This window comes from Tupaia chinensis, unplaced genomic scaffold (assembly GCF_000334495.1).
Source record: "Tupaia chinensis unplaced genomic scaffold, TupChi_1.0 Scaffold146140_1, whole genome shotgun sequence".
Lineage (NCBI taxonomy): Eukaryota > Metazoa > Chordata > Mammalia > Scandentia > Tupaiidae > Tupaia > Tupaia belangeri.
In genome coordinates, this window is record NW_006205995.1 from 160,075 (window position 1) to 175,271 (window position 15,197).

The 15,197-nt window shown below is 42.9% G+C and overlaps 1 pseudogene; it reads left to right on the forward strand.

The window, feature by feature from the left end:
• LOC102485040 (WW domain-binding protein 11-like) overlaps window positions 1-712 on the forward strand; it is a 12,020-nt pseudogene extending 11,308 nt beyond the window's left edge.
• The last annotated feature ends 14,485 nt before the right edge of the window (window positions 713-15,197 follow it).

Consider the following 15,197-nt stretch of genomic DNA (forward strand, 5'->3'; position numbering starts at 1 on the left):
TGGAGAGGCTTTTGCTTTAGGGCACATGCACTTGCCAGACAGACAGAGAGAGACAGAGAGACAGAAAGCGAGAAATCACCCCCCGGGGGGGGATGGCCACGCTGCAATCCCTTCTCCTCCATTCTTCTCTCGGGATCTTGGGCACGCACGCACACGCACTCAGTGTGAGTTTAAGCCACCAGGTCCGGGACGCAAACCGCGGTCGGCTACATGGGAATCCAGGGACATAGCCATTACGCTAACTGCTGGTCCCTTGTTGTTGGTTTTTAAGAATTATTTATTTTAATTTTATTCATTCATTTATTTTAATTTGACCAGAGACACACAGAGAGAGGGAAAGTGAGAAAGCAAGCCACCAGATCCAGGACTCGAACTGTGGTCAACCATGTGGGAGTGTCCAGCATCCCAACCACCATGCTACCTGCTGGCCTAACAATCCAGGGGTTTTAAGTGCCCCATCCAACTTGATTCAGCAATCCAAGGCAGATGATGCAAATGCTGCCACCACTAAAAAGAAAGCCATGGCGGCCCACAGCGCCAAGCCACAAATCACTAATCCCAAGGCAGAGATGACGCCATTTGTGCCCACTGCACTCAGGTGCCTCAGGAGGATAAAGGGGCCCCCAAATCTTGCCCTTCTGTTCCTATCTCAGTACAGACTAAAGAGGATGTTTATGAAGGTTTCATAAGAGAGAAGGAAAGGTTACTGTGACAGCTTTCGATGCCAGAACAGGCTTCTCTTCACAACAGTGGTTCTTGGAAGAGGCCCTTATTAAACTTAGTTGAAAGAGCTATTTCCACTGTCAGGGTTTTTTCTAATTTCAGTTCAAGGAATACCTAAAGTTTAGCCTTGTTCAGAGTTTACTGCATATAGGAGAGGGTATTTCATCAAGCAGATTGGTTATTGAAGGAGTGCTGCTAACATCCATTCCCTTTCTCACTGCCATTTTTAGCCCATTTCTTCCCCCTCCTCCGATTCTTTGGAAATTTGTGATCAGGGGAAATCTTAGTTTCTTAATTGTTATGATGCTTTTCCTGTATGCTGTAGACACAGGAGAAGAGATGTCTGAGAGTACAAAAAAATTTAAAAGTTTATTTCATCTTGCCTTTCCTGTTTCAACTATTCCTAATTTTCCTGTAAATATTTTGTAATATTTTACTTGTAGTGAAATGGATCACAATGTCATTTCCTAATATACAAACCTGGATATGTGGGAAGAAAATGTACAATTCTTTGATTAAAAGTATTTCCAGGTGCTTTGGATGGGGACCAGTAGGTGGCATGGTGGTTAAAGAGCTGGACACTCCCACATGGCTGACCACTGCTCAAGTTCTGTACCTGGTCACTTACTAACTCACGTTCTCTCTCTCTCTCTCTCTCTCTCTCTCTGCACAAATTAAAATAAATGAATAAATAACTTTAATTAAATTAAATAATTTTTTAAAAAAAAATTAAAATTAAATAATTATTTTAAAGAAAAATTATTTTCCACTGACCTAAACTTGGAGTGTTCCATGAAAAGAAAAAATATATATATTCTACATTAAGATAAAATAATGTCATCAGGAGAAAATCCACCCATGTTCTTTCCTTTCTTTGTGAAAATGACAGTCCCCTTTCAAGGGCAATAAATCCATCTTCCTCCAGCACTTGACAGACATTCTGCATGTACTGAGTGGCAAGTGCAGCAATGATGGTGATTACATGGTTATCAGAAACCTTTTAGGGGGAACTGGGGCTTCCTAGCACTGTATTAACATCCTTTTAAAAGAATTCTTTATTGAATTTTATTTATTTATTTTTTAATTTGACCAGAGAAAGAGGGAAAGTGAGAAAGCAAGCCACCAGGTCCAAGACTCAAACTACGTTCAGCCATGGGAGAGTCCAGTGCCCTAACCACCACACCACCTACCAGCCCCAAGTACTGTATTAACATCTTGCCTTATTTTACTTATCAGTCTTAAACACTTCAAAATTCATAATTCTCTTTAAAGATCGCTGGGAAATCTTATAAACAGAACACAACAAACATGGCATTTGATGAATAAATCTGGTCATACTGCATAGGGAATAAGACTTGAAACAGGCTAGCCTAGTCATCAGGAAAGATCCTCTAATTATAACCTAATCTTTCACAGTTGGGCAAGTCACTTAATGTCTCTGAGAGCTATAAAATGGGGTCACAGGGACCAGCAGATGGTGTAATGGCTACGTCACTGGACTCCCATGTAGTCGACTGAACTTTGAGTCCTGGAACCAGTGGCTTAAACTCATACCAGATGTGTGTGTGTGCATGCCCAAGATCCCGAGAGGAGAAAGGAGAAGAAGGGATTGCAGCATGACCATCCCCTCTAGGGGGTGATTTCTCGCTTTCTGCCTCTCTGCTTCTGTCTTTCTGGCAAGTGCACGCACCCGATAGCAAAAACCTCTCAAAAAAAAGAATAAAATAGGGTCACAATACCTACCATACAGGGTTGTTGTAAGGATTAAATGAGATACTACATAAAGCAAGTAAAACATGCCTGGCATATAATAAAATCTCAATAAATGATAGTTGTTATCCTTTTTTAAATTTAACTGCACCTGTGGGTTTATGCATGATTACTTTCAAATAAATATTTATTGTTTATCAACATGAGTGAGGTTGTTTTCTTTTCTCTTGTTTTCAAAGTTTCAGTTTCACATTGTCTCCCCCTCTTTGTCCTGAGCAAACGTCATCATTTTATTAAACTCTTGTGTTGACAACTGCTCCACACATTTCAACCGCATCCAGAGCATTTTCTCTGATGATGCGAGGAGCATGCCAGCCCACCTTTAATGTCCCAAAGTGATTTCTCATTGCCCTGTGGATCGATTCACTCTTAGTCACTTGCAGCATTATTTCAGTTCTCTTCCTGCATTCATCCTTCCATTCCTCAACAAGGTATCACAAAGTCTGGGAGGCTTAAAATACACTTCTCAGCTTCCTTAGTTAACAAAGTATACTTGGGGCCAGCAAGAGGCACAGTGGTTAAGGGCACTGGACTCCCACGTGGCCGACTGTGGTTCAAGTCCCAAGTCTGGCAGCTTGCTTTCTCACTTGCCTTCTCTCTCTCTCTGGTCAAATTAAAATAAATAAATGAATAAATAAATAAAGTTGAATAAAATAATTCTTAAATAAAGTGTACTCAGGGGAAGGAAACCTGTGGAATCCTTAATGATACCAGTGTTTCAACCCCAAGAGCCACCAAATGCCCCATCCCCGGTCCAGATCTAGGTAGGATCCTACCACAATACTACCATACTTTTTCTATTTGTATTGTTTTCAATTTGCCAGAGGGTGTATGTGCTCACCAGAGAGAGAGAAATACCTCTCGAAATGGGAAATCACTAGGCTATAATCCCTTCTCCTCCATCTCTCCATCCTTTCAGGATTTGGGGCATGCACACATGCACACACACACAGCACGTTTTTTAAGCCACTGGATCTGGGACTCGAACAAGGCAGTTTGGCCATGTATAATCTAGCTCCCTTAATCTCCAAACCATAGACTACAGCTGCTTAAGGGCTTGTGCTGCCGTAAACTACTCTCTACTCCCATCTTCACAGCACGCACATGTGGTCCTGGCAAACTGTTTTGGCACATGATAGGTCCACAAAAAAGGTTAGCATTTTTTTTAATTATTTATTTATTTATCCACTCATTTACTTTTTAATTTGACCAGAGAGAGACACAGAGAGAGGGAAAGTGAGAAAGCAAGCCACCATGTCCGGGACTCAAACTGTGGTCGGCCATGTGAGAGTGTCCAGCGCCTTAACCACCATGCCACCTGGGGGTCCCATGATTTGCATATTTTTTTAAGTTAAGGAATCTTCTCTTTGCCTTTAGAATGTGACAGGTTACTTTATCCTAAATTTCTTGCTTCTTCAGAGCTCAGGACACAATGAAAATTCCTACAAAGATGTATTCTTGGCACCAGAAGCAATAATGCCTTAAATAAAGCCCACGATTGCCTTCAGACAGTCAAGCAACCATCCCAAGACAACTCCACTGAACTGCAGAAAATTCCAGAGTCACGGATGTTTGAGATGACAAGGACCTCAGGAGGACACGTTGCCCAACCCTTCCAATTGATAAATGAAGAAATAGGGCAAGAGAAGGAAAAGTGACTTGCCCATGGGGAATCCAGATGTCCCTTCCAAGAAGAGCCCAGAGGCCCCAGCCTCTTTCGACTTAGTCTTACCTATTCACATGGCCTGAAGAAGGTGAACCCCTCTTAAAGGTGTTTGGACTCCAACCTCCTCAGGCCATTGGGAATCCTGAGTGAAGCCAGCAGCAGGCTTTCGCCCAGCAGTCCTGGATGATGGTGGGAATAGTGACCTCAGCTCCCTGCATGCTCCCTCACATCTCCATATCCTCCCCTCCCCACAATCAGTCATTTCTATGCCTTCATTTATCACCCCAGAACTCGACAGTGAAGCCAGGAGGGAAGGCTGCCTTGACTGCGCCGGGCTCCACATGGCTCTTCCTGCACATAATCTCTGGGTAATGATCCCTTTTGCCAGAAGCCCAGCTCCCGAAATAGTGCAGCACATTGGCGGAGGTCCAGGAGCTAATAGGGACGGCTGTGTTGTGTCTCATGCTTCACTTTAACTGAGCTAATTTAGAATTTACCTGACCAAGAGTACCGTAAAGTGTACTCCTAAAGATGAGATTGTTAATTACCACAGGATGGCTTGCCTGTGCTTGGCAGCAGGGAGAGATGCTGGAGGGGAAAGGCTGGTTTCCAGAAATAATCCTTCCCTTTGCACCCAACAGGAATTAAATGTGGGAAAGGGCAAAAGGGCTGGACAAAGAGATTCGCCCACAGGAACTAAATAGGGTTATAATTAGTTTGTGTGTTTGCAGGTGTCATCTTTCACCCTCTGCCTGCAAGGAGACTGCGAGTAAACTAGAATCCTTTGTGTCTCTTGGAGAAGGGCACTGAGATCCTTGGGGTGTTCAAGGAAAAGCTGGAAGCGAGATGACTGCTAGGAGCAATGCAAGCAAAGTCTCTATGGTGCAGAAAGGCGCTGATGCAACGACCCCCACGTATAACGCTGTTTACTGACAGCAGCTCCCCCAGCTGTTGCAGAGCTGCGCGAGTCTCCTAATTAGTGAGAGTTGTCAGCAGTCCCATTATAATCCCCAGTTGAGTGAGCTAAGTGTTTATCTCAGCCACTTCAAGTCACAGCCTCGGAAAGGCAGCCTTGAGTGGCTGTCTCCATTTGTTTTTACCCTGTGGCTTATTCTAACCACCTCCATGCTTCATATTCGTCTCCGACGTATATTTAAGCAGAGCCATCTCATATGAAAGGGGATTCCCACGGCTCTTTCATTGCTGAGATGCCTCCCATTTTACAAAAATGTTCTCCCTCGGCACTCTCTCTCCACATGTGTCTAAGAGACAAGTTATCCGTTCCATTTGAAGTATTTTCTCCTGCCATTTCATTTTCCCTTTAGCTCACGCTGGTTCCATATGCTGGGGCTGAACCTCACTGCGCTGGTTCTGAGTATGCAGGAATTTGCTCCCCCTTTTCTTACTGTCTCCAGCAAGGGAAGGTAATCTTGCATAGTAATCAGGTGTTCTGCGAACCCACACTAGTCGTGTTCTCTGTTATATCTGTTCATTCATGAAACCCTTTTGGAATGGGAACTGTGTAAGATATTTAATCTTCCTGTTATGCCATAAACCTTTGCATGCCGTGATCCGCCTTGATGTGTCGGATGCTTGTTAAAAGTCACAGCTGTCTTGCATTCTGGATTGGGAGAGCATTTCGAAGAGGAATAAAACTCAAACACAATGAGGTATGTGTAACAACAGGATACGTGTGGATGCAGCCACGTGGGCACTGCCTCCCTTCTCAGCAAGCTCTTTCTCAACAGCCACAATTGTCAGGAGACTTACAGGGTGAAGAGGGGGAGAGTTTGGGGGAGTCCTATTTTCTTGAAGCACCAGACAATACCCTGGGTGAGTATATCAAATGTCAGGCTTCCCTTAGGCGCTGTGGAGCTGACCTAAGCTTAAGTCTGACACCAGAGCCAGTAGTTTTATGAAAAGAGAGAAGCCTGAAAGGTGTAAGAAAACAGAGACCATGTTGAATCCTTTTTGAGATCCACAAAAAATTAACATTAAAGATGCTGAATGTGAATTTGCCTGCTAAACAACGTAAGGTCACCAGTGATTATCAAACCCAGTCACTTCAACTCGCACAGCCATAGACCAACATTTCATCAAAGTTAAGATCAGTTTTTAACCTTACTTTATGGAAATTCTCAAACATAAACAAAATTTAAAAAAGGATACTTGGATAAACTTCATGTGTCCATCACCCAGTATCAATGATAAGCTCCTGGAAATTGTATTGCATTATTTCACTATACCCATTACCACCACCTTGACCCACCCACCCTTAAACTATATTAAAGCTAAATTTAGACAATTGCAAGACATCTGAACAGCTGTTTCTCCTGCCTCAGAGAGTCCGTTCTGCTGTGAATTGCCACCTCTAGTCACGGCACAGGTCTACCCCTCTGCTACACCCTCACAGTCAGTCCCTACACCTCAAGAAGAGTTTGTAACAGACCACAACCACCAGTCATGTCCCCGGGGAATTGCCTGAAACACAGTAGGATCCCCATCAGAAATCCAGAATGTGAAGAAGCAATTGAGGTGTCCCAAGTCAGAATAATTACCAGGTGAGTCTCACACCCCAAGGGGCAGCACTGCCCGTGGCCTACAAAGTGCCCCCATGAGCTGACATGGGGCTACATTTCCCAGTCATGAAGGCAACAGCATCAAGAGCTCCACTAGCAAAGAACCAAAGGCAAGAAATCATCATCCTTACCACAGAAAAACTCAGTCTCCCTCAAACTCAAAACTAAACGCATTTAGTTTGTGAATAAGCATAGCCTTCATTGCGCAGAAATACATACAGAATATCATACTTTGGTAATGAAACACCACCAAAAAATTAAAACAAAGCTTGTAACATGGCACCAAGAGCTGAAGACTCTTAAGTTCTCTATCACTACTTACATATTTAGGATTATTCTTTCTGGAATCACAATGGGAAAGCATGTAATGAAAACAAGTTTTTAAATGTACTTGCATCCCCTGAAAAGTGATTTAACTTACACCCAAGAGTTATTTAAATTACATCTACAAATTCACAATGAAGGTGAATTCACAGAATACCACCTTTGGCTGACCTGACATTGACCTGAAGGTATTAAGAGTGTGCATGAGCTTACGAGTGTTGATAAAAGTACAAAACAAACATCTGAAGTAGTAATGACCAATGAGAATTTCAAGGTTTAAAAATATTCCTAAAATCACCAAGCCCCCGATCTTGCCACATTAGCAGCTACGAGTATACTAAAATTATCTCCCTGAAAGGCAGGAAAAAAATCAAAGACATTCTCCACCATGAATAAAACAAGTTTGATTAGCAAAATGGGCCTATACTAAATTCCTCATCTCCCCCAACACAGCAATGGTAAATCTAACCATTAATGAGCAAATACCCATTTTTTTCAGATGACATTCTAAGAAATACACAGAGAGAATGTGTGTCCACAGAATAGCTAACTTGGAAAGAAGAGAAACATTTGAGATACTGGTTAGCAGGGAAAAGAAAGGAGACCTTAATCAGCCTTTGTCCATCACTACCTGAAACACAAGGAGAATGGCAATACCAGTAACTAGGCCTTGTCAGCCCAGAATGCAGGGCTGAAGGAGCCCCAAGAGTTAAAATCCTGTTTATTATGTCTGGAGGTGGTGCAATCTATATACCAATCACTGAAGTCATTTGAGGCTTGCCTGTTGCTGACAAATGTAGATGGACAGATATGTAAAGATGATGCGTCATGAACTACGGCTGATGAATTTCCTGCAGAAGCCCCGGTACTCACATCAGAGGTGTCAAGAGGTGACACAGCTACATCACACCAAGTCTGGCAGTTTAATTTGGTGTCGGCTATTAGTGTTGACTCTCAGCGCTATTGCCATTCAGTGTTTCTGCTGGCAAGGTGACACAGCTTCAGAGATCGCTAAATTTCTTTGTTGAGTGAACGAGAGGTTGCCTGGTTTGCACAGTAACCCCTTGCTGGACAACGGGAATCTCAGAGGGGCAGGGGAGGGAATAGGAACTCAGTCCACAGTGCTTCTCTAAAACTTTCTTGGTATTATTTCAGGTAAGAATATGATGGCTTTGTTGAATAAAAACAATGTCAAGCCAGGGGTGATTTATGATGAAGGTTTGGCTTGGCTGAATTAGAAGGTACTGAGTGCATTGGCATCACAGAAACACTTCCCCTACATTGTCCCAGTGAAACCGCCAGGTTCACTCAGGAAGGAGGACTCTACTGGTTGCTCTGACCTCTGAGTATTACCCAGTGAGTCTAATTCCTTCTCCTGGCCACATGCTTATGGGACAAGGAAGCTTTGGTGGTAATTCCAAGAATACCTCAACCTTTGGGGGTGGGAGGTTCCCATACTCTACATCACTACCCCATCCCATGCCGCTACGGGTAGAGAAGACATGATGTGCAGACCAGCGAGGCCCTGGCAGCTCCACACTGGAGAAGACTGACATTGGCCCAAAGGATTCAGTCAAAGGCTAACGACAGAGTCTACCCCATCCTCCAGGGCAACGCTGCCCTAGAAAGTTGCCCTGGTCCACATGTGAAGCCCCCAGGAAGGTGATAAGCTTACCAGCAATTACTATTAGCATAAAGCAAAGAGGACACTCCCTGGGAGCTATATATTATAAGGACTAGGGCAGATGGCAATGCTTCCTAGCACCTGCCCCGCTTTACTGAATAAGATCCTGCTCACAGTGCTGTGCTTCTTTTATTTTAGACAATGTCATACTGGTCTACAGCTTTTTCTTCCAGTATCTCATTGAGTCTCATTTACTCATGGTTCATTGAAGCCATACTCAGAAGTTCACTATGGAAGAAAGTTACATATTCCAGAATTTCACTCAACACCATGGAGTCGACTAACGCAAAATTGTCACAGTAGCATAATCCAGACTTTCTGTGATGGAAAAGAAGAGCACATTTTCAAGGGGGATACACATAGCTCAGTAGACTTCCTATTATAAATAAGGATGGTCCAGGATAATAAACATTTTGAAAGAACATCTTCAGGATGACTTTCCAACCAAAAAGCCTTTGGAAAACCACATTCAGAATTACAACACTCGTGTAAGCTTTTCCTGTGACATTTTCTCCAGCTGAAAGACCGTACATTGATATTTTAGAGGTCTTATGTACCTGGTTTGCTTCTAGAACTATCTTCCTTTTACACATATTTTTAGAAAAGTTTCAGAAAGATCCTGTGAGGGATATCAGACTATTTACCTGGATATAATGTACAGAACTAGGTTAGTGATAACCCATGCTCCATGCTGGTCACCCACCTGAAGTGGTGTGTTTGTTACAAGAGCTGCAATTTTACCAAGGCAAGTACAAGAGGAGGGCATCCGCCACAAATCAGCTAGAACAGTGAGGACTGAACAGAGGACAGTGAGGACTGAACAGACCACAGTGTGTGGTTGAAGATCCTTGGCCGGAGACGGCAAGAGTAAGTCCAGTGTGAGTCTTCAATTATTTGAGGAACTGTCTCATAAAGATAAGAGATGTTTATAGAGAACGGAGCAAAGCCCAAACAGTGGAAATGTCAGAGAGGAAAATCTTAAGCAAGCAAGAACCCTCTATGGACTAACCTAAACTGGGATCCCTCTGGATGCTATGAATTGCCACCACAGAGGCTGAGGCTATTGTCAAAAAGTGCTTGGGAGGAGACTAGAAAAGATTTGTTCAACATATGAAAAGTCGGAATAAATTATCGCTGAGGTCCCTTCCTACTCTAATGTTCCATGGTCCTGGAATCGTCTCCATGGAAACCTTGAGGAATTATAGAAGAATGAAGGAATTTCAGACATTGCATGTCCTGTCTGTGGGTGAGGAAACAATGTTCATAGCTATGGTAGGAAAGGTTGAAATAAGGAAAATGACCCCCATGAGCCACTTATAACTCCTCTTTAGCCCCCAAGGTCTTCTCCTCTATTTTCAGGGAGACTTCAAGTCAGAAGACTGCTGAGGAAGGTCGATCTTCTTCCAAACCTGGCCTGATTTGGTTGGTTGGTTGGTTGGTTGTTTTTTTCACTCAGAAAAACTCAGAAACAATACCTACCTTGTAGGAAGTTGCGGGTCAGGAGTGCACAACTGGCACTCACAAAAAGTGGCAATCATTCCTGTCCTTCCTACTTGCTGTTTAGGGAGCGATCTCTCAGACCACCCAATCAAACATTTGGATTAAGAAACTGACATTCAGAAAGGTCAGCTGGCTATCCCAAGCTCACCCTTATATAATTAGGAGCTGAATTGGGCCTTGGGCATGGGTCTCCTTGTTCTTGATTCAGTGATCATTTACCTACCAAGGACCGTTTTGTCCACTGGGAATACAAATACTGTTTTGGTTTTTCCAACAAATCAATGGCATGGAAAGTAAATTAAAAGAGATTTAGGAGAATCACTTAAATGCACTAGATAGAGCTTATTTAAATTCTCATTCAAAAAGTACAATTGAAAAAAAAATTCCTGAGACAGTTGGCAAAACTAAATATAAACTGGATATTAGATATTATATTTATTCAAATTATTAAATGTGATAATGGCATCAAGCATATGTAACTTTTTTTCTTATCAGCTAGAAAGTATATTGAGGTATTGACAAGTGACAAAATATGGTGTCATGGATTTGTTTTAAAATACTTCATAAAGAGCCAACAGGTGGTGTGGTGGTTAAGGGCGCTGGACTCCCACATGGTTTGAGTCCTGGACCTGGTGACTTGCTTTCTCACTTTCCCTCTCTCACTCTGGACAAATTAAAACAAATAAAATAAAAAAAAACAATACTCCAGAAAAATGGAGGGAGATGGTAATGGATGAAATACAACTGGCAAAGGTTGGTAATTATTGAAGTCAAGTAATATGGACATGGGGCTTTTTAAGCCACCTTCTCTACCTTTCTATGTATTTAAGAAACATACTAACGCAGATTTAAGGCTGAACAGATGGAAAGTACAACCTCTCCCACGTGCGGCCAACTAATCCTGGGAGGGAGTGAGGGAAGGTGACCTGATCCTGGACAGGGCTACTCTCCCGTGTTCTCCAACACCCTCCTCAATCTTCTCCTCACTGAAGATGCTGGGGTGAGGGGGCGGGCAGGAAACCATACTGTTCCTGATACATACTTATCCGTATGTTACTTCATCTTTTTTGTTCTTGTTAATAGCAAACTGGAAATTTCCAGTGAAAAGGTTCTGTGCTATGTTTTCCAGATCCTAATGCTTTGTTAATTTTTTTTTTTTTTTTGGAAAACCACACTCAACCCATGCACAATACCCAATAACCTTGCTGAACCAGTTATAGTGGTATGGTGTTGGACCGCATCAATAATATGCTCATGTCATAGATTTTACTTTTCTTTTGTGTTGTATATTTCTCTACGTGCCCATACATAGCATTAACCATTGGCTGTGTAGGAACCCACACAAAGAGGAAGACCTATTATTGGATCCAAGTGGAAACATGCCTGCATATAAATTCAGAGTGAGGTTTGGCTTCAGACTGCACCTCTTCTTCTCTTAATACTCTCAAGAGACGAGTATGTTTGGCTTTCAAAATTATGGGAATAATTTAAATAACTTTGAACTTAAATCTATTTACCATTGAAATTTTGATCTAATATCCTATAATAGTGAATCCAAGGATATTCATAAGCTTCCACCTAGTGACTTGACGAAATAAGGGCCAATAGGTGGCATGGTGGCTAAGGCACTGGACTCCCACATGGCTGACTGTGGTTAGAGTCTTGGAACTGGTGGCTTGCTCTCTCACTTTCTCTCTCTCTCTCTCTCTCTCTTTCTCTCTCTCTGGTCAAATTTAACAGTAACAATTATAATAATAAATGAATTATAATAATAAATGAAATAATAATAAATAATCTATTTCTTTTAAACAGAAAAGAAATAGATTAGTGATGGGGAAAAGCATGGGGGTGGGGGGGGTAGGAAACAGCCTTAGGAACTTTCTTAAAATGATCAGGTCTACCTAAATTATTTTTAGCTCCCCAAAATGTGATCCCACTACATTTTCTCTCTTCCTGGTCCTAACCATTCTTGACTTCTTTTACTGCTGCCATCTCTGTAATCCAGGATTTTTCAACATCCACAATGCTGTCAGCCATCATAGAGAGCCCTTTGGCAAGTCACGAACTTGTCAAATATTATTGTGGCCAGTGTTATTGTAGAAGCAGCAGCAAGAGAGGCATAGTTCTCTGTACCAAGTTTTAAACACCCAGAAATAAAGCATGAAGGTGTGAAGTCATTAAAAGGTTTGAGGCTAGCCCCCAAGTACTATGAGAAATTGCCAAAGAACTCATCTCTAGTGCCCCCTACTTCCCTATAATGCAGACCCATGTGGGTAGAAGTTAGTGTAAGCACAGGAACCATCACTCTCCTGTTCTTTGTGTCTCCTACAAAACTTAACATGGTGTTTTGCACCTCATAGGAACTCAGTAAGCAATTAATAGATCAAAGTAAAGAGTTGCTGTTAGTAAGACCAGCAGGTGGGGTGGTGGTTAAGGTGCTGGACACTCCCACATGGCTGACCATGGTTTGAGTCCCAGACCTGGTGACTTGCTTTCTCACTTTCCTTCTCTCTGTGTGTCTGTCTTTCTCTGGTCAAATGAAAATAAATGAATGAATAAATTAAATTAAATATATATATTTTTTTTTACAAAAAGAGTTGCTGTTAGCAATCTGGCACCAGACACAAAAATCACAAGATTCACTGCTGCTATTCCCTGTGGAGTTCATTCTGCTCAAAATCATATATAAATGCTATCAATGTATTTGTAGCCTTAACGTTTCAAATGTATTAATGCTTCTAATTTGGAGAAATAAAGGTATTTTCATCCCATTTCACTTTTCAACTTAAGATATATTAAACCAAAATGGGGATTATAACTCTTCTAGTCTCATCCTGCAGTTAATGGCAAGGCCCTCCCATTACGGGCTTTCCTCCATCACTGGAAAGCAAGCTCATGATGAGCGACCGGCTTCCACCATTGACTTAGTGAACCAAACGCATCCATTAAGTCGAAGAAAAAAAACATCGAGGAAAGAAGAAATTGTGAAAGCATAACTCTCTGGGCTCACATGTTTTTTTCCTTACCTCGAGTCAGACCTCTAGCATCTTTCTTGGCAATGAGGTAACATGGAGACGGCAGGCCTGGATGTCCCACTGGCTTCTGTAGATCACAGCACTCGTTCAGCAATGACAGCCTACAAATGCTTCAGTGGAACAGCTGCCACTAAAAAGCCCAACGCACACCTGGCCCGTACAGACTCTGCCTCCGAGGCTTCCTGCCTCACTAGGAAGACCTAAAATGGAGGAAAGGCACTTTTCAATCTAAAGACAAAACATATTAAAAACTAGTGGAGGGGGGTCAGCAGGTGGCATGGTAGTTAAGGCATCTGGATGCCACATGTCCAACCACAGTTTGAGTCCCAGACCTGACAACTTACTTTCTCATTTTCTTTCTTTCTCTCTTTTTCCAGTGAGCACCTATAGCAAATTAGGATAATAATAATAAATAAAATTAGGGGCCAGCAGGTGGCGTGGTGGCTGTAAGTGCTGGACTCCCACATGGCTGACCACGGTTCGAGTCCCGGACCCTGGTGGCTTGCTTTCTCACTTTCTCTCTCTCTCACTCTGTCCCTCTCTGGTCAAATTAAAATAAATAACTAAATAAAGTTGAATAAAATGATTAAAATAATAATAATAAATTAAATTAAATCATTCTTTTTTAAAAACAAAAATAAACTAGTGAAGGGCCACCCCATGATATGGTGGTTAGGGTAACTATCCCACATGGCCAACTGAACCACACAGCATGTGTGACTTAAGTGCCAGACCCAATGACTTGGGGAAAAAAAAACACTGGTGCATGTGTGTGCATGCCCAAAATCTCAAGGCGAAAATAGAGGAGAAGGGATTGAGACATGGCCATTCTCCCTGGGGGGCGATTTCTCTCTCATTCTGTCTGTCTCTTTCCAGAGAGTCTACATGCCCTATGGAAAAATTTTTTTAAAGCTTCTGAAAAATAATACCGTGCAAATGAAATCTGCAAAGGCCAGGAGAGTTGGAGTCAGGTCACATTTAAATCAACATAAACAATATAGACAATAATAAATAATTCCTTCCATTTGTATAGCACTCCACGACTTTCTAAATATTCACACCCACTGCCTCTTTTAATTTTCCAATTTGTGAAGTAGGTTTCACCCGCTCCAACTTCTCAGTAAGAACATCTGGTCCCACTGAGGTAAGCTGAGTGCCTGAGGCCCCTGAGCCAGTTGGTGGCCCAGATGAGCAGGATCCAATTCGGAGCTCTCACCTGTGGTCGGCTAGCATCGCTCCGACCACTTTCTCCTGTCATCAACACTTCTATGCAGAGCTTCACTGTTGCCAACTATAACATTTCCACAGATATTTTATCATTAGGCCCTCTCAGCTGCCAGCGACAGGGGCAGAGTAAAAATTTCACAGAAGAGAAAACTAAGATCCCAGGGAATGTTACTGCCTAAAGTCACCCCACCAGAGGTGGACAATGCATGTGACCCCCCCAGCACAGAGACCTGCTCCTTCACACCAACTGGGGCCTCACAGCTGGAGAGGGCAGGAGAAAGGACCAGGACGGAAGAGGGGCAGCACCCTCATTTCTTCTCCCATCCGTGTCTGTGAGGTAGCCATTAAAACCATGCGGCCAGGAGAGGGGCCTGCTGATTCACACTTGCCTGCCAGCCACTTCACCGCTTTTCAGAGTGTCAGGAACTGTGGGGGTTCCTCACATCTCCCCCGCACCCCAAATTGCCATGCACCCCTTGCTTGGATTAAGGCGCTGGAGTCGGAGAGTAATTCAAGTCAGGCCTCGGCTCCAGGACCTCCGGTGCTTTGCTCCTCCTCTGCAGGGAAGGAGACCGAGAGAACCGTAACCCGGGGCGAGCAGGAGAACCACTGTGGGACCTGTATTCCCACAGCGCAGGGAAGCAGCGAGCTAGTTGGCTCCCGAGGCGGTGGCGGCTGTGCCCGCACGT